General features: G+C 37.9%; 1 protein-coding gene across 1 annotated transcript in view; it reads left to right on the forward strand.

Annotated features, from left to right (window-relative positions):
- The first annotated feature begins 2,531 nt into the window (after positions 1–2,531).
- The window catches only part of LOC125241014 (neuropeptide CCHamide-2), an 82,352-nt gene continuing 63,047 nt past the window's right edge, over positions 2,532–21,836 (forward strand). The window contains exon 1 of the mRNA XM_048149294.1: positions 2,532–2,614. The gene's annotated coding sequence lies outside the window, so the exon portion shown is untranslated. The remainder of the gene's footprint in view (positions 2,615–21,836) is intronic.

Consider the following 21,836-nt stretch of genomic DNA (forward strand, 5'->3'; position numbering starts at 1 on the left):
GCTTATGAATGGGTAGACTTGGCATGAATAATTTATGGACGTTGTTGACTTTGTAATTCGGGTTTCATTTCATTGATATCAATAGGCTAGTTTCCTATACTTAAAATAAAATATTTTATGCAGTGCACGAAATAAAGCACCACATAATTAGAAGAAAAATATGGACAGTAGTTATTTTTAAACAATTTCTATTTAATAACTAAAAGAGAAAGGTATAAAGTAAATAAATCGATCGTGACGTCACTCCTCAGTATTTCATAGTAATTCCATATTAACAAATCGTTTTGACAGTTCATAAAAAGAAGCTGATTTGACTAGAGGAAACTAGCCTACTTTGGTAATAAGATTTTTTATTAATTTTCACAAAAAAAAATGTAAGTTGGTTATAACTAGGCCATATTTGTTTCTTACTTGGGACAATTTTTATTTTGTAACAGAGGTTTATTTTTATTATTCGAGAAATATGTGTCCCTTGTTTTGCAATTTTACGATCTTAAAATTTCCCGAGGATTCGAAAAATTTCATGATTCTGAGTAGAAACAGTATAAAAATTTCTAAAAAAAAAAAAAAAGTAACAACAAAAGAAATCTTTACATATATGTCTCTGTTTAACCCAATGGTTGACTGGTAGAGAATGCCTTTTGGCATTAAGTCCGCCATTTGTACATGTTTCTTTAGTTGTGCAATAAAGTTTAAATAAATAAATAAATAAATAAATCTTTTCACTTTCTTATTTTTTACGATAGAAAAGGCAAAGAAGCAAGCGATTTGCCTGGTTATTAGCAATTACCGCTATTGAGTAATTAAATGCGGCAAATGTTCAGAATGCACTGACTATGGAAATAACATATTAATAAATAAATAAATAAATATTGGGGACACCTTACACAGATCAACTTAGCCCCAAACTAAGCAAAGCTTGTACTATGGATGCTAAGCGACGATATACATACTTAAACAGATAAATGCACACTTATATACATTATACATAGAAAACATCCATGACTCAGGAACAAATATCTGTGCTCATCACACAAATAAATGCCCTTACCGGGATTCGAACCCAGGACCGCGGCTTAACAGGCAGGGTCACTACCGACTGATTATTGCACAATATTAATAATCAGCCTATAGTTGTATACCGGCACAGTATAATAAAAAGTACTATCGTACAGTATGGCCACTCCCGCTCCCCGCTGAAAGTGCCACCCACCCCCTCTCGGTTACCTCCCAGTTACCTCCTGTCAAAAACGCGAACAGTCGACCTGTCATATGTCACCCATACAAGCATGGTATGCGTTCACCTACACGAGCTTAGACTGTGTGCTAGGAACGCGCCTCTTTTGATCGCCAGTGTCCGAGGTGTGATACCGGTAAGTGCAGATTAAACAATTTAATGTCAAACAGTACCTAAAATGTATTAGTTTAATAACTCGACTGCTTTATTAAATTTTTGATAAAATTTAGGCACGTGGGTCGACATTATACATTTCTAGATAAAAACAATAACTAGATTATATTTGATAGTTCTGAACAGAATTTATCCGTCAGTAACAAACTATCTGTTATTCTAAACTGTGAAGGGTTAGCAATTGAAACTACAGTTATCAGTGATATTAAATCAATATTTATCTTGTTATCAAAGTTTATTGCCAAAAACTTTGTTCGGATATCGAAAGTTACTTTTGTAATAAAGGTAAATTGCCTATTTTCGGAATTATCTCGGTTTCCAAAAGTTTAAATATGAGTTATAAATTAGGCTACAAAATTGAATAGGATTCGCTACACCTAAAAATAGTTACAATTTCTTTATAAAAGAAATAAATATATTGTATGAAAATGTATTGTATGGAAATGTTGGAAGACCGTGCAAGGATAGGAAGAAAATGTGGTCAGTGAATGAAAATTATTTTAAAAATATATTATTCATTACCCATATAAAATATATACCGATATTATCATAAATTAATACCAACTTATATTTCAAATAAAATTGCAAACTGATATTAAACTACCTACTAAGTAAAAGACGTAGTAAATGATTTACAAAACAAACAACATAGTTACAATACATATTCAAATTATGCTAATATCTAGGCGTTCCTTAGTTATAGCTAGAGAAACTTCTCTTAATAGAACCTACGTACACAAAGTAAGTAAATAACAACATAACATATTACAAATATGCAAATTCTGCTCCTTATATCTATGTTCGTTTGTTCAGAACTGAGCAAAAAGCATATCACTTAACTACGCATCTTCAATATATGTACCTTGAATCCTCACCTAGTCAACATCAACAACAGCTACTTATCAAAACTTATCACCGATGCCATGTCACGAAATCATCATAACAAGTGATAGGTTACGGTGACCGCTTTCCATCAGGCGGACCGTATGCTTGTTTGCCACCGACGTAGTATAAAAAAAAAAAAAACCCGCCCCAAAATACAACGTCAGTCGCCCACGCGGAACCTCTGCGCCGCCCCAGCTCTATGGCGCGGTTATAAGCAAGCCGTCCGCCCGCCTAGGCGCATTCGAGTATTGCAGGGCCGAGTAACATGTGCTAAGGACACCACTGCACTTACTTACGTGATTACGAATCGGACTTTCAGTAAGTATGCTTTTGTATTTTTTGGAGTGAGCAATTTTTTTATATGTGGGTTTGGCGGCGTTTTAAAAAAGTTTTTGAATTTTATACTCGCGTTTTAAACTATTTTTTGCACTTAAAAAAAAACCATCGTTGAGAAATTGAAATAGTAGTTGAACAGACGTAATGAAACAACATTTTTCAAAAGGGTCATTATGGTTAAATTTTTTGTATATGGTTAAAGAAATAAGCTACTTTTTTCGCAAACAAACATAATATATGGTTGTAAGCGAGCCGTCCGCCCGCCTAGTCGCATTCGACACTTGCAGGACCAAGTAACATGTTCTAAGGACACCACTGTACTTACTGACGTGATTATTTACGAATCGGACTTGCCGTAACCGTAAGTATACTTTGTTTTTCTTTTTTGCACTGGAGTTTTTTCAGTTAGTATTTTTATATGTTTCAAGTGCCAAAAGATTCGAGGTTTATAGTCAAAATCTATTTTAAAAGGTAATTTAAACTCCAAAAAATCGCAGTAACAAAAAATTAACTGAATTTAGGGACGAAAAGAGATTTAGCAAGGACCATTTTATTGGTAAAAAGTAAATAGGATAATATAGTTATGTGAACTTTAAAAACAGAGACAAATTTATACACTAACGTATAAAACGCGCTTAAAAGAAAGCAAGCCGTTCGCCCGCCCAAACGCATTCTCATGTAGCAGGGCTAAGGACACCACTGCACTTACTGACGTGATTGAGACAGACTTTTAGTCAGGTCAGGTCAGTCGGTACCTAAGCATTATATTTTGCATTTTTTTTGAGTGATTTGCCTGAGTAGCATTTTAAAATAGTTTTTGAGTCTTATACTCTAGTTGAAAACTTTTTAAAGGATAATCAAATAGTTTGAATTAAAAATATATCCGAATTTAGATAGCGAAAAATAAAAATGAAATAAAGAGTCAAACCAACTATTTAAAAAATCTTTAGGACCAATATTCTTCTTGTAATGAAAAACAAATATATTTTTTTTTATACTTAAGGGATAAAACTACCTTTACAAGCTTCTAAAACAAAGTATCAAGTTTTTCTTTCTGGTGACCCACCACAAAGTGTGTTTTAAGTAGGGAAAGGATGAAAACTGCGAAACTTGTACGTAAATGATCAAGTTTATTTTGTCAATTTTTTTAGAGATTTTTGGATGGCGTCTTTGAGTTTCATAAGAACATTAAAAAAAAAGTGTCCATCGTTCTTTTATTCAAGCACAAACTATCATATAAAAACTCCAATTAAAATTTACTTTAAACGACCGGTTTAGCCTAGTCGGTAGTAACCCGGCCTGCTACGCTGCGGTCCTGGGTTTGAATCCCGATAAGGGCATTTGTTTGTGTGATGAGCACAGACATTTGTTCCTGAGTCATGGTTGTTTCCGATGTATATAAGTATTTGTATATTATGTATATCGTTGTCTGAGTACCCACATCACAAGCTCTTTTGAGCTTACCGTGGGGCTCAGTCAATTTGTGTAATGATGTCCTATAATATTTATTTACTATAATAACCTCTTATTTACACTAACATTAAGGTCTGATTGCACGGCTGTTTGTTGTTTGAGAGTATTAAAATAAAGAAAAAAATATTTATCACAAAAGTAAAATAAAACTTTGAAACAAAAGTATCCCATCCCAAATCTGTCCCAAATGCCAATGCTGTTATTTATCAGCAGTATTATTAATCAAGCATAATGTAAAACACGTTTGAATTTCATATTTAATTAGTTCCGTTATGAAAACGTTATTGATGATTATCTGCGTAAAGTTACAAACACGTGGTAACAGTACATCAAACCATATTTAGATTACTTACAGCACAATTTCGGTAACGTATGCTAGGGGCAATAGTAACTGATCCATTTTTTTCCATTCATCATCATCGTCCTCCTTGCGTTATCCCGGCATTTGGGAGCCTGGGGTCCGTTTTGACTTTTTCCATTATTACATTATTTAGTTGAGTTCTACATGTATCCACTGAATACGCGTGCCATATACTAGTATAACCGGTGGACACTTGAATTAATAATGCAAACATTGTAAAACATGGAAAAAATGGATCAGCTACATTTGTCCCCCAGTCTAAATTGACCCGCTGTACCTTATACTAAATTATCAGACTTCGTACTTTTGTTACCTAATAAACAAAATCATAAATAAGTCTGGAAGTACCTTTATTTTATTATTAGTTACAATTAAAGTGCGAAATTGTAATTTGTTAGAAAACTTTTGAATTACACTGATTTAAACTTTCACGATTATTACACATAATTATTTTTAAATCGGGACTTAATCGCGTATAACTACATATTAAACTGACCTCCAACGTTTCAAGGACGGCGTTGTCCCCGTGGTCTCGGAGAAGACTGGCTTGAAATGACATCAACACCTTCTGACAGCCGCGCGAGTTTTTCGAACTACCCGCACTTGGTTTTGATTATCAACTTGTACTGTTTGCGCACTAGGATGTTATGTCGACATACTGACGATATTCGATTTTACGACTGTCGATATTATTTTCGGCTTACACTTATTAATGACAGGATTCCATGTGGATGAGACTAAAACGATTGAAATTGCGATGACGATTTATGGCTTCGATTGTAGAAATGGCGTTCCGTGGAAAGGACTTTAGGGTCATGTAGTTCGATCCAGTGGTTAAGGACTAAGGACTAAGTTTACGTACGAATTAGAATCACAGCGCAGTTTGCCATTCTTAGACGTGAAAGTGATTGGTCGAATGGACGGAACCCTAACTCACACTGTTTACAGAAAGCCTGCACACTGACATGTATTTGAATGCCATGTCACCACCACCCGCGCCACCTGCAGTCAGTTGTCTCATCGCTGGTGAATAGAGCGTATGATCTGTGTGACCCTGAATATTTGAAGGATGAGTTGTCACATATTCAGGAGGTGCTTAGAAGGAACGGGTACAAGAATAAAAAGTGGCAACCTAGACGGAAGGCAAGGGGGAAACGTCCTGAGGTGTCCAGACAATCGGCATTTCTGCCGTATGTTAAAGGTGTGACGGATAAGGTTGGTACAGTACTTGGAAAGTACTCTATAAAGACGGTGTACACGCCATTATCCAAAGTTGCAGGAAGCCTAAGATCACCTAAGGACGTTATACCGTTTCAATCACCTGGCGTTTATAAAATTGATTGCAGTTGTGGTAGCTCCTACATTGGAGAAACTAAGCGCACCATAGAAGAAAGGGTAAAGGAGCACATCGCGGCTGTGAAAAATCGTCAGGTCAACAAATCTGCCGTGGCTGAACATTTGTTAGAGTCAGGGCCAAACCACTGGATCGAACTACATGACCCTAAAGTCCTTTCCACGGAACGCCATTTCTACAGTAGAAAAGTGCGTGAAGCCATTGAAATCAGAAAACATCGCAATTTCAATCGGGACGAAGGTTTTAGGATCTCATCCACATGGAATCCTGTCATTAATAAGTGTAAGCCGAAAATAATATCGACAGTCGTTAAATCGAATATCGTCAGTGTTGTATGTCGACAGAGTAACATCCCTAGTGCGCAAACAGTACAAGTTGATAATCAAAACCAAGTGCGGGTAGTTCGAAAAACTCGCGCGGCTGTCAGAAGGTGTTGATGTCATTTCAAGCCAGTCTTCTCCGAGACCACGGGGACAACGCCGTCCTTGAAACGTTGGAGGTCAGTTTAATATGTAGTTATACGCGATTAAGTCCCGGTAACACTGAGCAAAAAGAAACCTACCTTAACATTAGGTATTTTACTAAAAGTTATCAATTTTAGGCAAGCCTGTGGGAATCGGGTTGTATGAATCAGCCGCTGCTGCTACTTAGTTAGCTCAGTAAAATCCACTGAGTTGTCGTATCATCAGAAGTTAGATTTCTTGGTAACTCCAGAGACATTTTGAATAACTCAAACACTTAAAACCGTCAAATCGGCTCGGCCCCTATACAAAAGATGTTGATTCGTAGGACATTCTTGTCAGGTCGAAACTCAGGTATTTATTGTATCTCACACTGGCGTAAGTTAGATTCTAACACTACATTATGTAGGTATACTAGGTATTTGAGATTGATTACTAATCTAAATACTTATTTACAAAATCTAAGTACCTAAATATGTACAGAAATATTCAAGTCTCCTTTTCCAGTGTCCTCAAGAACAACATCTAAATCATTTCGGCATTCTTCATAGCTGTAATATTACTCGTAAACGGTAGGAATCGCCATAATTACGTCCCGTAAATTACGTTTACTAGTAAACCATTACAATTAACTACAACGTAAAACATTGTTATGACCATCTTGATGGGCATCATAATATCTAACTGCTTGTTTTTCTGTTTGATATTTATTTATCTGTCTTTTTAGAACGAACTTACTTTTCTATGTCTATTTACCACATAATCTATATCCACTATCATTGAATTCTGAACTAAAGTTTTCCGGTAAAAACTTCCACACAGTGTAACCGGCAGACTAGCGTCATCCACACGCCAATCACGCGTCAACTAGCTTAAATGATCAGTACTGCTACTTGTCAATAGATGTCGCGACGAACAAAAAGTCTAATGCTCAATAGTTTTTAGCTAACATTACAATAGTATTAATCAGTAGATGTCACTACAAATAACTTGCATTTACTGATGTATGGAGTTCCAACTATTCCCTTGCTTATTCCTCTATGGTAACCGGATACAAATACGTCGAAAAAAGGCAATATCGGATATGTAATCGAGTTTGACTCGAAATATACAAAATTCTGCGGTAGTGAAGTGCAAGTTGCGGAAAATTTCCAAAAACATCTTAAATTACTTGAAAAATTCACGAAACTTTCACGAAAAATGAAGGGAATTTAAATTTATGAAATGGAAAGTTTCCATCCATACAATTGTCCAAACAAAGTATGCAAAGTTTCCGAAGTTTTCCTATGTGAAAATTTCAGAATTTAGGAAACTTTCCGTCGGCACATCAGTATTGTGCGGTGTAAAAGTCGCAGCCTAACCGACGCACAAAATCCTAATCTTAAATTTAATGGGTTCTAAGAATATCATCGGTAGACTCCAGGGTTCGAACCCTTATCTCGGTGTAAAAGTTGCCAAAGTCGCGTAAGTATACTTTAATTTTAATTGATTAAGGGCGGCAAAAATGATATTCGTTAAACGATTGATGCCAATCAAAGGCTGTTACAAAATTATTGACTTTTAAAAAACGGTAGGGTTCAATTCATGTTTTGAATTTCGTATCTAGAGAGCAAGCGAATTTGATAACATATTATTCATTTCATTTCATTCATTCATTATAATTCCTATAATAACAAGTATGTAGTTTAAATACCTACCTGTGTATTTTTATATAGGTACAGTACAATCTCGATAATCCAGCACTGTTGCTGGCTTGTCGCGGCTGACACGAAGGTGTCGGATTAGTAGAAAATTCGGATTACTGGAAATTAGAGCCATTCTCCATATATTTTCATATTTTTTTATGTAGGTATGTCGTATAAAAAGACAATAAAAAGTTCAAAAAACGAAAGTGCAATTGAAATAATAAGTTCAAAAAACATTACACTGATTCAAACTTTCACGATTATTAAACATAATTATTTTTAAAATCGGGAATCGGGTTATACGCGATTAAGTCCCGATTTTAAAAATAATTACATTAGACCATTGTTTAGTTTTTAGCCAGTTTTAAATGAAAATGAAAATGAAATATTTACTTTTCAAGTATGCACATTACAATGCGCATATGAACGTCAAACAAAGCTCGCAAAAGTGAAGTCAGACTGATAATTTACGCATAGATGGTAAACTTGGACTTGAAAGTATCACTTGCATCTCTATTTTGGTGCCGTGCCAGATTAGTGGACGTTTCGGACCACCGAAGTGCCGGATTATCGAAATTGTACTGTACTACACATTATAAACTAAACACTTTGACTGGACGATATCTATAATTATCTATAAATAAGTAAATAGTAAATATTGTTCTTCTCTACAATAACCTAAAATCCACAGTCTAACTGTCATTTTGCGCGCATTCTAAAACTTTTTACAGCCCAAATGAGGGAACTCCCACGGAACACCGTAAAGCAAAGTTCAAACAACAGAATAACTGTTTGTCCAGTCATTTAACGGGTTAACTTCGCAGTGTCGATGCCAGGACAAATTAATTACCAACTCCTAACTGACCATCCGTGAACTTTATATTTCGTGAAAATTATTAGGAAATAATAAGAATATTCTCAAGAAATGCACAGCTATCGTACGTCTTAGTGCGTTTTCACATTATCCGATCCGATATCGGATGTCAGAAGAATTTCAAAGACAAAAATCAAAGATGGCGGCTTCAATGTCGTATAATGTGAAAACGCACTTAGGTAAAAAGATCCTCTTACACCAGTCAATTTTGATCTGTACGGGACAACGGTAGACTATTTAATAGAATTAAATATTTATGCAGAAAATTAATTTTGACCACACATTTACAGGTAGGTACAACATCTATAAATGTATGGTTTAAATTAATTTTCTGCCCTAGGGTGTAATTGAAATGTTATAGTTTGATTAATGACAAGAAGACTATACGTATGTATGGTGATTGGACACTCCACACACACTGGATTTTCGACAAAGCCATTCATAAGTAACCTACCCTAGATTAGGTTTGTTTTATGGCAACCCTGAAAAGTTACCCGTTACCACATCTCGGACACTGGCAATCAAATATACGAAAGGGGCGCGTTCCAACACACATTCTAAGCTCGTGTAGGTAAACGCGTACCATGCTTGAATAAGTGAGATATGACAGATCGACTGTTCGCGTTTTTGACAGGCGGTAACTGTGAGGTAACCGAGAGGGGGTGGGTGGCACTTTCAGTGGGGAGCGGGAGTGGCCATACTGTACGATAGTACTCTTTATTATACTGTGGCGTTACACACTTCTGAGAAAAAACAAGTTTTGATTAACGAAAATGCAATCGATCAAATCAATGATAAATTATGACTTCAAACTTTATAGGAAACAATATAGACACAGAAACTCCTTGTAATATTAAGTACACGTGTAGGTACTATATTCCTTTGATAACGATGAAACTGATAGCAAATTGGAAATACAAACCCAGCGTTGCGACCTACTTTGTTCCATTAAAGATAAAACTTAACTTTTGGACTAATGCCATTAAAATATGTCTTTTGAGTTCCACCTGTGAAATCGTGTTTTCAAATCAATGTTCTAGTTAATATTTGGATTGGGTAAATTTGGGGTTTCAGGGTTATTAAGAACGGAAAGTTTATGTATTGTTTAGGTGTGTATTTAAGTGATACAGTCAGCATCAAAAATACAAGTTTAAATTTTCACGATTATTGCACATCGATTTCGGACACGACAGGGACACCGCTGTCCCCGATTTTGAATGTATCATAGACACTAAATCAGATTTATGCGATGCTGATTTTTATGTCTAAAATATGTCAACTCTTTTTTGTGTTTTTTTTTTGTTAGATTTGGATAATTCAAACAACAAACAGAAGGAATCCTTCAATCTTACAGGTATAAGTACATTTTTAACTCATGAACAAAGCAAACATTTAATTTGTTTTCAATTCTCCATATAAATCATCATTCTCTTGTCCTCTTCCCATTATTTGGGGTCGGCACAGCAGATTTTCCTCCTCCATTCCTCTCTATCAGCCGTCATTTCACCACCACCTTTCACTCTCATATCATTGTTCACACATTCCATCCACTTCATATTTACCACTCTTTTTATAACATTGCTTTCATCCCTGCGCATTACATACCCATACCATGCTAATCTGCTTCCTCTCACTTTCTCTGTCACTGGGGCGCTACTCTCAGGCTTCCTCTTATATATAAATAAATAGAAAATAAAAACACGTGAATGCTGCAGTTACAATGGAATGAGGAACATACCTCATTACAAGTCAGCCGACAATTTCAAAACCATAACTTCCAAACTTTTCTACTTAGCACCTTGCTATTGTAATTTATTGTATGAATTAATTTCGCAGCCTCTTATACCGACGGTGTTAAACAGAAAAGGCGAAGCCCCAAAATAGATTTTAAGGACGGCCGTTTACAAAAGTTACAGGTGTCAGAAAAGGTTCTATCCAATTACAGTTTTTTGTAAAGTTTCTTAAGACTATTATGCTGTTGGCTCCTCTCGTGCCGATCGCTACGTTTACTCAAGTAGTCAAAGTGAAATATGGATTTACAATTTGTTAAGAAGGGAGACCTATTATCAGCTAAAGTGAGCTATTTCTCGTTTTGTTAATGTAAAAATAGCTAAGCTATGTTCAGGAGAAACTAAAAACAAAAAAAATGGTAACAGTCCGAAGTAAAGGGTGCTTATATGCTTAAAATGCAATAAGGTCCTGTTTATTATAACATTCTGTTAAACTAATCCTTTTTACATATGACTCATAATATGTTTTAGGGTATAGACGCTACTGGGTCAAAACCCAAACGATTAAAGGCCGAGCCACACCGGATGCGTATGCGTAGACGTGCACGCATCCGGTGCGGCTCGGCCTTTAAATGTTATAGAATAACTGAACTTAATTCAATAAAAACGAAATACATTTTGCTTTATAACCTAAAAATTGAAATATACATTTTATGCCGGTTTTCTTACCCCGTATTTTGCAGTGTTGAAAATTTAAAAGCAGATAAGTAGAAATTGTGAGAATTGCATCATTACATAGGTACGAGTACCACTATGCATTTTTGCATTCAGAGTGCAACGTAGAACTAATATAAACATAACAAGACACTCAAGAATGTACAATGTTTTTAGAAAAACCATTTTTGCTGTTGCTTCTTTGTGATCTAGATGTTGTAAGTGGTTTATTATTAAGCTTAAAACATTTTCAACGTTATACGAATTACTTGGTTGTAAGAATATTACTGCACAACTAATAAAATCACAAAAGTTAAAGTTTGAATAAACCCCCGACCACAGAACTTTATTTATATAGAAGAAACAAGTTCATCTATTTGTATAGGGGCCGAGCGTGTCAAATTTTGTACTGAAGTTGTTTCTTGCCTGTAATTTTAAATATGTCTCAGGCTCTTGATTGTTCATAATTTTTGTGTTGTTGCAATTGAATATCACGTAACGAGGCATTATTTATGTTTTGATTGACTTCAACTTACAAAAATTGACGCCCGAAAGCTGCAAGCTGCGATTAAAGACGGACAACTCAGTGGATTTCACTGAGTTCATTTGACACGCTAAGTAGATACGTTTGCTAGATCTATGGTAAATATGACATCTGTGAATTCAGCTTTCAAAAAAAAAAAAAACAACTAAATCTAGTAAGTAAGTAAGTAAGTAAACACTTTATTGTACAGGAAAAGAATACAGTACATAATATTTAAAATAAAAAGTTTCAGTACAAAGGCGAACTTATCCCTTTAAGGGATCTCTTCCAGTTAACCTTTGAGCATTTGATCTAAATCTGTTCATCCGTTTGAGGCCACAAACAGACACACACACATACAAACAGACAGACAGACACGTCAAATAACACCCCGTTGTTTTTGCGTCGAGGGTTAAAATTGAATTATTTTGTTTATATAAAAACAAAAGAGTTGTTTATACGCGGCGCTACGACAACATACGGGGAAACCCATGTAAACGAGAGCGGTGTGAAGTCGGGTTCTTGGTAGCGAAAGTGTTAAGTGATCTTTCGGCAACATAAAATTGATATATATGTATGTTTATTTATCCATACTAATATTATAAGTGGGAAAGTGTGTGTGTCTGTTTGTTTATCCGTCCTTCACGGCAAAACGGAGCGAGGAATTGACGCGATTTTTTTAATGGAGATAAGGAAGGTATGGAGAGTGACATAGGTTACTTTTTGTCTCTTTCTAACGCGAGCAAACCGCGGGCAAAAGCTGGTATGATTATATGTATAAGTAGGTATATTACGATTGCAATCTTGAGTTGCGTTTTTCTGCACCAAACTAACTGTTTCTGTTTAGCGCGATGGATAATGCCTTAAGGCGATAAGTCCGCCATTTGTACTCTTTTTCTTTTGTAAATTTGTGTAATAAAGTTTAAATAAATAAAATACACATTTATACACAAGGTGAAGGTATTTAAATATGCACGATGTACTGTACACTATACCAGACACTTACAAATCACACATATTATATAAAGAAAGGTAATTTCGTCATCTTTTGTATGGGTAATGGGCCTCATAAAATCGAAGCGTGTGCTGCCTTCTAAGTACCTAGTCTGGGGATTTAGAAAATGTCTATAAAGTGCTTATATAACTTATAACACTTTCAGGTGCGTACTGGGTAATCTAAGGGTCTTCACTATTTCTTATATAAAATTCAGTAAGGTAACCCATACAACCATTTCAGTCGCAAAATCTTCAAATCAGTAACTAACTGTCAAATATGACATAACGCGTGGTAACGTCGTGCAAACAATGCGACCGTATTGATACAATAACAAAATGTAGTCGTCGTGTGCACACGTTACGGTAACAAAATGTGTACGAATTTGTGGCTGTCAATGTCACTGTCAGAATGACTTTTAACGACACTTTATTAGTCGACGTTTGCACACATAACGGTAACAACATGTGGACGAATTTGTGGCTGTCATTGTCACTGTCAGAACGGTTTCTGACAGTGACATTGACAGAATTTGTACACACATGTGTAGGTCTGATTACCGAACTGCTCCTAAACCACTGTATCCGCAAATGACAATCTGAAATACGAAGGTTTCTCAAACTGTCTTGTGAAGTTGTGGACTGGTTGCTTTGAATCATTTAAATATGAGCGAATTAAATAATAATAAACGACGACGACCATTTAAGCACTCTTCGACATTTTATAGAAATGTGGGAAAGTTAAGAAAAGTGCAGAATGATAATACAAATAGATAGTTACTTAATGTATTAAATATATAATTTTTAATTCTTATTGATAAAAATGAAGTGTAGTGTTGCTTTACACAATAAAAGTAGGAATCAAATGAAATAGAGTATTTACTGTGATATTAATAGAATTTCTGTTGCGCAATGATAGTTTTTTCAGTACAGATGCTGCTTTTTTTAACGCAGTAGTGCGAGCAAATCAAGCAATGATTCATTTCTTGTCTGGTCGAAACTCTTAGCTTAGATTTAGGTACTGAAAATCGTCGTACGATACACGTGCGAAAAGGACATTCACAACTCGTGTCGATTTAAAACACTCCCTTCGTTCGTGTATTAATTTATCGCTACTCGTATCGATTTTCCTCTTTTCCGCACTCGTATCTACAAGTATTTTGTTTGGGTTACAAAAAAAACACATTATTTACTCTACTACGTTTTATTTATGTCTCTTTAACATTACAAATTTGTAGATCTATAAAAAAATCTTGACAAAAGAAGTACAGATCGCTGAAATTAATGTTGATAGTAATACTAATGACGACTACTTCAACAAGTGTCAATTGTGAAATGCCACAAAATACTAGTTGCTCTATAGAAGACCATAATAATATGATCCCCGATCCTTTACAACCCAGCAGCTCGGTACGCACGTTACAATTTTTTTTAAATCTTCTTTAGTGAGGGCAACTGAGTACGACGGCATATTTAATTGTTTATAAAGTTTGAGGATACCTGGAAAAAATTAATACAAGAAGCCATTTTGAAAATATAATAAATATTCACTGCTTTCGGTCACGCGTGTACGCTGCGACTATTTTGCGACCGTTTGTCGACCGTTTGGTGACCGTTTGGCGACTGTTTTTTACATGGAATATTACCGTCTTAATCCATATTTTAACAACTTTATTGGTTTTCTAGGCATTATTTTTATTATTTCAGTATAGTTTATGCACCGGAGCACTAAAACTTCACCAATCAATATACATAACACGCAAACACCGAGTAGTCAATAATATTATTACTGGTTAAACTGAGGTAAATTGATGGCGCGTTGATAAATTTAGACTTATTTTATGAAATCACTCGAGCAATTTAATTGGCCATGGTAATTAGCCCACATTATATTACAAATGCAAACAATATTTATCTTTAACAAATTCTTACGCCATTACATTTTAATGTCAAATGATTTTATTTCTTTTTTACTTTGACGTCTCTGACAGTCGCCATTTGAAAAGAATGAAATGAACGAATGATTTTGGGAAAGTAGTCGCCAAACGGTAACTTGGGTCGCCGCGACTAAACGTCGACCGTACTGCGACTAAGCATTGAGACCCGAAGACCTGTGTACACAAAATAGGAGGATTTGCGTAGGAACGGCGACCGATTATGGTTATATGGGAACGGACCCAATCATGGACAGTTTAAGATAAAATTTTGCCTATTTTTGATATTTCACTGATACTTGTAAAAATTATACCGCTAAGCGTGTAAAAACTTGAAAGTCTTGTCCTTCTTTTACATTTCAAGCGTATTGCAGAATAGATACTCCTATTGGTTTCTTCATAGTTAACAAATTAAAACAAGGTGTTTTTTCTCCAATTATGGACGGCAGTTCTCCAGTAATGGATCCCCCATCATGGACAGTGAAATAAGTTTAAAATTTTGCTTTTAAAGCCAACTGATAATCAATGAGTCAATTTTATATACCCCAAATAAAATTAGTTTGGGTTATTTTAACATAGGATTGTTTCTTATAAATGTTGGTTTCGTAAATTGTTCCTTGTCCATCATAGGAGGTCAACTTACAGCTAACACCATCGCGTCACAAACTTAGTTTTTTAAATACTAGTTATCGCATTCATTCTTCTCCAACATCCTCTATGATAGATAGACTTAATCAATTAACTTCATTCATTTTTTTTTCATTTTTTTTTTTTTTTATAAATTCGGTAACTCAGTTGATAAATAGCATTTGAACTGGTATACAAAAAGGTCATGGTTCGATTTTTTCCTAAAGAATTTTGTTTTTAATTTTAACCAAATCCAAAACCTAATACGCTAAACCTATTTAGGTAAAATGTGACAGTGATTTTTGTCTCGCCCAATTATAAACAATTTGAAATTGCCTCTGGGACCTAAAAGTTTCGTGACTCAGGGTCCTTAGCCAAATGCACAAACGCTTACGATAATATCGTCATCGTAGCTAGCTGTCTCTATCGCTCTTCCGTATTGGCGCGACAGAGAAAGACTGCGTTTCGTTCGGCGTCTAGCGTCAACGATTGTCATTTTGGTTAGGGCGGTTAACTATAAATTTAGGAAAAACTTAACTTTAACTGCGTGTAAACAAAGGTTTTTATTTGGCTGTTATTGTTAGGGACACATGTTAATGTTACTTTAATGAAATCTGGACTTAAATAATTTGATTTGGTTGAAAGTCGATTAACTGTGAATTTACTAATTTACCATAATTGTATTAAAGAAACATTTGCTTACGAAAAATGTCATGATTTAATGGAGAATTTCGTTAGCAACCCAGATTCCTATAAACTTATTTTAACTAAACCATCGTTTTTGATAAAAATGATAAAATGTCTGTGCATCTACCTGTTTTAATTTTCTATTACTTATTGAAATAAATATAGTACCTAAGTGGTATGTGCAGTCTTATTTTATATAAACAAAAATCAAAACTATAATATATCCCTAAAGACATTTTTCACGCCAAGTTTTGACACCAGAGCTGGGTGTTGCAGAACTGTATATTTATTTTTGGAAAAACTATTAAAATGAGGACATTATTCGACAAAGTTTTCTTAAATTTTCTTTCCATTCTACTATAAGGATATCCGTGAATGGCTTTCCGCTCCCCCGAGTACGCCCGAAGTGCCTTATGGCAATATACTTCGCACGTCATCTACACTATGGAAATTGACACTGCTATAACCGCAAATACAAATACAAGTTCTATTCCCGTCTAGACGGAACGGGTAAGGGTGACAGAGACAAATAGAGAATATCCACGGTAGTCATGACCGGATCAATGTCCGGAATATTGGATCAGTTGAAGTTTGGATTCGGCGAATTGTTTGTTAATGGGATTGGCGGGAAAAACAGTTCACTCATTCATTTCAATATTGGTAACCTATTGTTACAATAGATACATGTACATTGTAGTATTCGAAATCATCGAATTTTACGGTTTATTATTGACCCTGAAATATTGAGTTGGATTTTCAATTGAAGTCTTCTTTGTAATTGAAATAGGTAGATTTTTTCATTTATCGTCTCCGTTAGACTCTGAGTTGATTTTATGGATACATTTTTCTATTTTATTCATCATACACATACACATCATGTGAAAGTGTGTGTGTCTGTTTGTCCGTCTTTCACGGCAAAACGGAGCGACGAATTGACGCGATTTTTTAGGTGGAGATAGTTGAAGCGATGGAGAGTGACATAGGATACTTTACGTCTCTTTCTAACGTGAGGTAAGCCGCGGGAAAAAACTAGTATTGTATAAAGCAAGAAGGAGCTAAACAAACCAGCTAATTTTTATTCAAAACTGATGAAAATTAATATAAAAATCAAAATGAATGTGAGAAAAGGGAGAATGGTTTTTGTATTGCATATACAATTACATGATCGTAGAAGTTGTTGGTTTTGAGATAAAAGAAAGAAAGATTAGCTGGTAGAGAATGCCTTCTTGCATTTTTTTTTTTTTTTATTATAAACTGGCCAGTGATTGACCTTAGTCGCACCTGATGGAAAGTGACGACAAGGCCGAGGTTGTAGCTCACTGGTTCAGTAACAGCCTATTCACTCTTGACTTGAATTCACCCAGATTGTATTCGCCCGGGAATACAGATGAGGGGAGCATGTTCCATTCCTTAGCAGTTCGCATTAGGAAAGAAGAGGCAAACCTCTTCGTGCGAATGAAAGGTAGGTCGACAACGTAAGGGTGAAACCGCTCCCCGCGCCTGGTTGTCCGGTGATGGAACGGGGAAGGAGGAACCAGGTCATGCAGTTCCTGTGCACACTCTCCAGAATGTATCCGGTAGAAGACGGACAAGGACGCAACTCGACGGCGATGCTCGAGGCTTTGTAATCCTGCCTTGCCTGCCGGAACGTCGCCAATGAGTCTTCGAGCTCGACGTTCTATTGAGTCCAAGGCTGCCAACTGGTATTTGGCAGAGCCGTCCCACAAGTGGCAGCAGTATTCCATACACGAGCGAACTTGCGCCTTGTATAAGGAGAGAAGTTGCTCCGACGAGAAATACCGCCTCACTTTAAAAAGGATGCCAAGTTTTTTTGCTGCAGTTTTAGCCTTGGACTCAATAGCAGAACCGAAGTTCAGGTTTGAGTTGAGCGTTAGCCCGAGTAACTCTAGGCGGTCCGTTACTGCCACGGATACATTCCGGAAAGTAGGAGCCAGGGTGAACTGACTCCGTTTGGCGGAGAAGAGACACGCCTGCGTTTTTGAGGCATTGAACTCGACTAAGTTGGCCTGGCCCCAATCGGATACAGCTTTCAGAGTCGAGTTCGTTTCCTCCAACATACCTTCTCTAAGGGATTGGGTTACACTGGCACTGGCCCGTGCATCGGACAAATATCTCACCGTGACTGTGCTGTCGTCTGCATACCCCAAGATACCGGGCTTGAGCAGATCATTGATATGCAGCAAGAAGAGAGTCGCGGAGAGAACTGACCCCTGAGGAACCCCGGCAGTAATCTCCATAAGATCGGACGAGCAGCCGTCAACGACTACTCGAATGGATCGGTTCCTCAGAAAATCAGTGATCCAAGCGCGCAGGCCAGGAGGGAGCCCGTATGCGGAAAGCTTGGCAATAAGGCTGTCATGCCAAACCCTATCGAAGGCCTTGGAAATGTCGAGGGACACAGCCAAAGCCTCACCATGCCTTTCGATGGCTTCACCCCAAAGGTGGGTGGCGTAAATCAGAAGGTCCCCGGTGGAGCGGTTACGACGAAACCCGTACTGCTGGTCACTGAGGAGATCGTTACCTTCGAGATACGCCAGAAGCTTGGTGTTCAATACACGCTCCATAATCTTACAGAGTATGGAGGTGATTGCGATGGGCCTATAATTCGATGGGTCGGCACGACTCCCTTTCTTAGGGACTGGTTGCACATTGGCAAGCTTCCACGTCTCGGGAACAAAACCCGTATTGAGAGAAAGCCTAAACAGGCGCGTCAAAACTGGTGACAACTCTGGGGCACATGTTTTGAGCACGATAGCTGGAATACCGTCTGGGCCACTAGCTTTTTTGACGTCTAGGCAGCGCATCGCTTTCAACACCTCTTTTTGGTGTATTTTGATTTCGGGCATTGAAGCCCCGCAATACGGCAAAAAGGGCGGAATAGCGGTACCAGCGTCTAGACGTGAATTCTCCGCGAATAGGGAGACAAACAAGTTTGCTTTCTCTATCGCAGTGTGCGCCAGTGACCCATCCGGCTTGAGCATGGGAGGTAGCGAAGGACGACAGAAATTCGACTCCACCGATTTCGCAAGCGACCAGAACGCCTTACTCCCTGACGGGTACGAGGATAGTTTGGTCCCAATGCGGCTAACGTGGAGGAATCGGGCTTTCTGAATAACCTTCTTGCAGGACTTGGCAGCTTTATTGAAACACTGCTTCTTATCGCGTACATCCGGGGCTTTGCGACTACGAGCATCAGCCCATGATAGATAGGCAGAGTGCTTGAGAGCCTCAGCCTGAGCACACTCTGCATTGAACCATGGGCGAGCTGCTGCACCAGTTGGGACGTCAGAGAAGGGCACAAAGTACTCCATGCCCTGGCGGACCACGCCGGTAACAGCTTCCGCGCAGCTCGACGGATCATCACTGGTGAAACAGGTTTGCTGCCAAGGATAAGATGCAAAGAAATGCCGCATCTCATCCCAATCTGCTGACCTGTATCGCCACACTCGACGCGAACCTCTCGGGCTGTGGTCAGGAGGGGAGTGGGTCGATATAGATTTCACCAGACAGTGATCAGAAGTCCCAAGAGGGGACGACACTGACACGTTGTACCTGTCTGGATCGGTTGTCAGCAGAAGGTCCAAGCAATTGGGTGTGTGACTAGCAACATCCGGAATACGAGTTGGTTCACGGACCAGCTGGGTGAGGTCAAGAGATAATGCGAACTTGCGAGCCTCTCTCCCAGCATGATCCGTAGTTTGGTATGGGCACAACCATTCCTGATGATGGGCATTAAAGTCCCCCAGAAAGACCAACTGCGCGCTCGGGTATCGTTGCTGAGCCACACCCGCCGCTTCGCTAAGGTGGTTGAAAAGCCTAGTTGTCTCCTGGTCACCACTGTGCGACCGATAGACAAGAGCGTAGACAATTTTCTGCACGCCCAAATCCACCAGCAACCACAGAATTGACAAACTGGGGTCTTCAAGATAACCGAGACGTCGACAACAGATGTCATCGCGAGCGTATATGCAGACTCCAGCGCGAGGTATGAAAGTGTGTTCTAGGGTATACCCTGGGTAATGCAAATACGCCGCGTCAAGTGGACATCTGATTTGCGTCTCAGTGAGACAGAGCAAGTGGGGCTTAACAGTCTCTAGGTGGTGGTGGACTGCAGAGATATTGGAGTGCAAACCTCGGATATTTGTGAGGTGCACTTTGAAGGAGAGGAGGTGCAGCCGCTGTTGACACTTGTTTCTATTTTTCGTTTTTTTCATGTTCGGTTTGAGGGTGAATATTAGGCTAGGAAGGACGGCAGTAGAGCAGGAGCAGTGCAGCACACCTAGCAGCAACACTAGCGTCGACCACACGGATGGGAGAGCCTGGGCTGGAGACTGCGGGGACGCCCGAACCCCCCGAAGACGTCTGTCGGGTCCTCTCTCCGGTCGCCGACCGGCACTACAGCGCGTCTTCGGGATTTTTCGCAGTTGGCGGGGCAGCCTTTCGAGGTTGGCGAGACCCCTACTTGGGCCCCCAACTACCTGCGGTCGGCCAGCGGAGAACCGTGCTTCGGATCCCGCTACCCTCCGCGACCAGGCACCCAGTGTGGCAAACAAATAGGTGCTGAGACCGGCGGCTACAAGGCTACCTTGATCTGACCCGAACTCCCGAATGGCTACTCCTGGCTTAACACCGGAACACGGCGGATACCATTTGGCGGTGTGACTTAGCACAGGAGGGTGGTGACAAGCCGCGGTCGAAACCTACCACCAGAAAAGTACTGTTCATTTAGCGCTACCCAGGGGACACGTGTGGGTATCTAGAGCTAAAGCCCACGGACGCGAACAGTTTTATCCCCCAAAACACATAACTAGTTCTTTTTAAATTATTCAATTTCAATCCGGTTTTCAATCCGGTTCGAAGGACTAAAAAACTTTATGTAAAAGAATGTCAAGGTACGGGCGCCAGGGTATCAGCAAAAATGCATAAAATCTGAATAGTTGTGTTTACTGTCACGGTAAAAAATGTAATGCGAATACACAAATTCTTATGGTTAATTACAACTAGGTTGTGTGGGAGAATTTCATGCGTATGCAAAATGACGGTCTACTTTTGGACAAAGTCCAGATGCATCAGTTGCATTAAGATGTTGTTTTGGGTCAGAGTGCATATGCATAGTTGCAAAAAATGTACATCTTTGTACAACCGTCGTTATTATTATCATTAAAATATCCATTTTTATCTAAAAATAAGATATAAGTAGTAAGTATTTTCAAATTAAAGAATAAATGGAAAATTCACACCTCTAGCAGAACTCGAACCTGCGACCGTTTTGCCGGTGGAGCAGTCGCTATGACTAACTTAGCATGCTCCGGCAAAGCAGTGATGCAAGTGTGAATTTTTCTTTTAATTAAAAAAAATACATAAGTTGCTTCAAACTACGTTATTTCAAAATTGGTAAATTACTGTAATTATGTATGTTTGTTTTAGTGTATTTTTAGCCAACATATACATATGGGTATTATCTAAAACCTAATATATCGTGTAGAGGTATGTGAAATAAATATTTTAAAAAGCATCAATCACTCTTCCAATATATTTTATCCTATAAACTAAAAAATATTTCGATGAGTTTAAGTACATCCATACATACGTAAGATTCTTAGTATGTATTGTATTGTAGTATTGTTAATTGTTAATCCATACTAATATTATAAATGGGAAAGTGTGTGTCTGTTTGTTTGTCCGTCTTTCACGACAAAATGGAGCGACGAATTGACGTGATTTTTTTAAGTTGATATAGTTGGATGGAACGTAACATAGGCTACTT

The sequence above is a fragment of the Leguminivora glycinivorella genome, chromosome 2, assembly GCF_023078275.1.
Source record: "Leguminivora glycinivorella isolate SPB_JAAS2020 chromosome 2, LegGlyc_1.1, whole genome shotgun sequence".
Taxonomy (NCBI): Eukaryota; Metazoa; Arthropoda; class Insecta; order Lepidoptera; family Tortricidae; genus Leguminivora; species Leguminivora glycinivorella.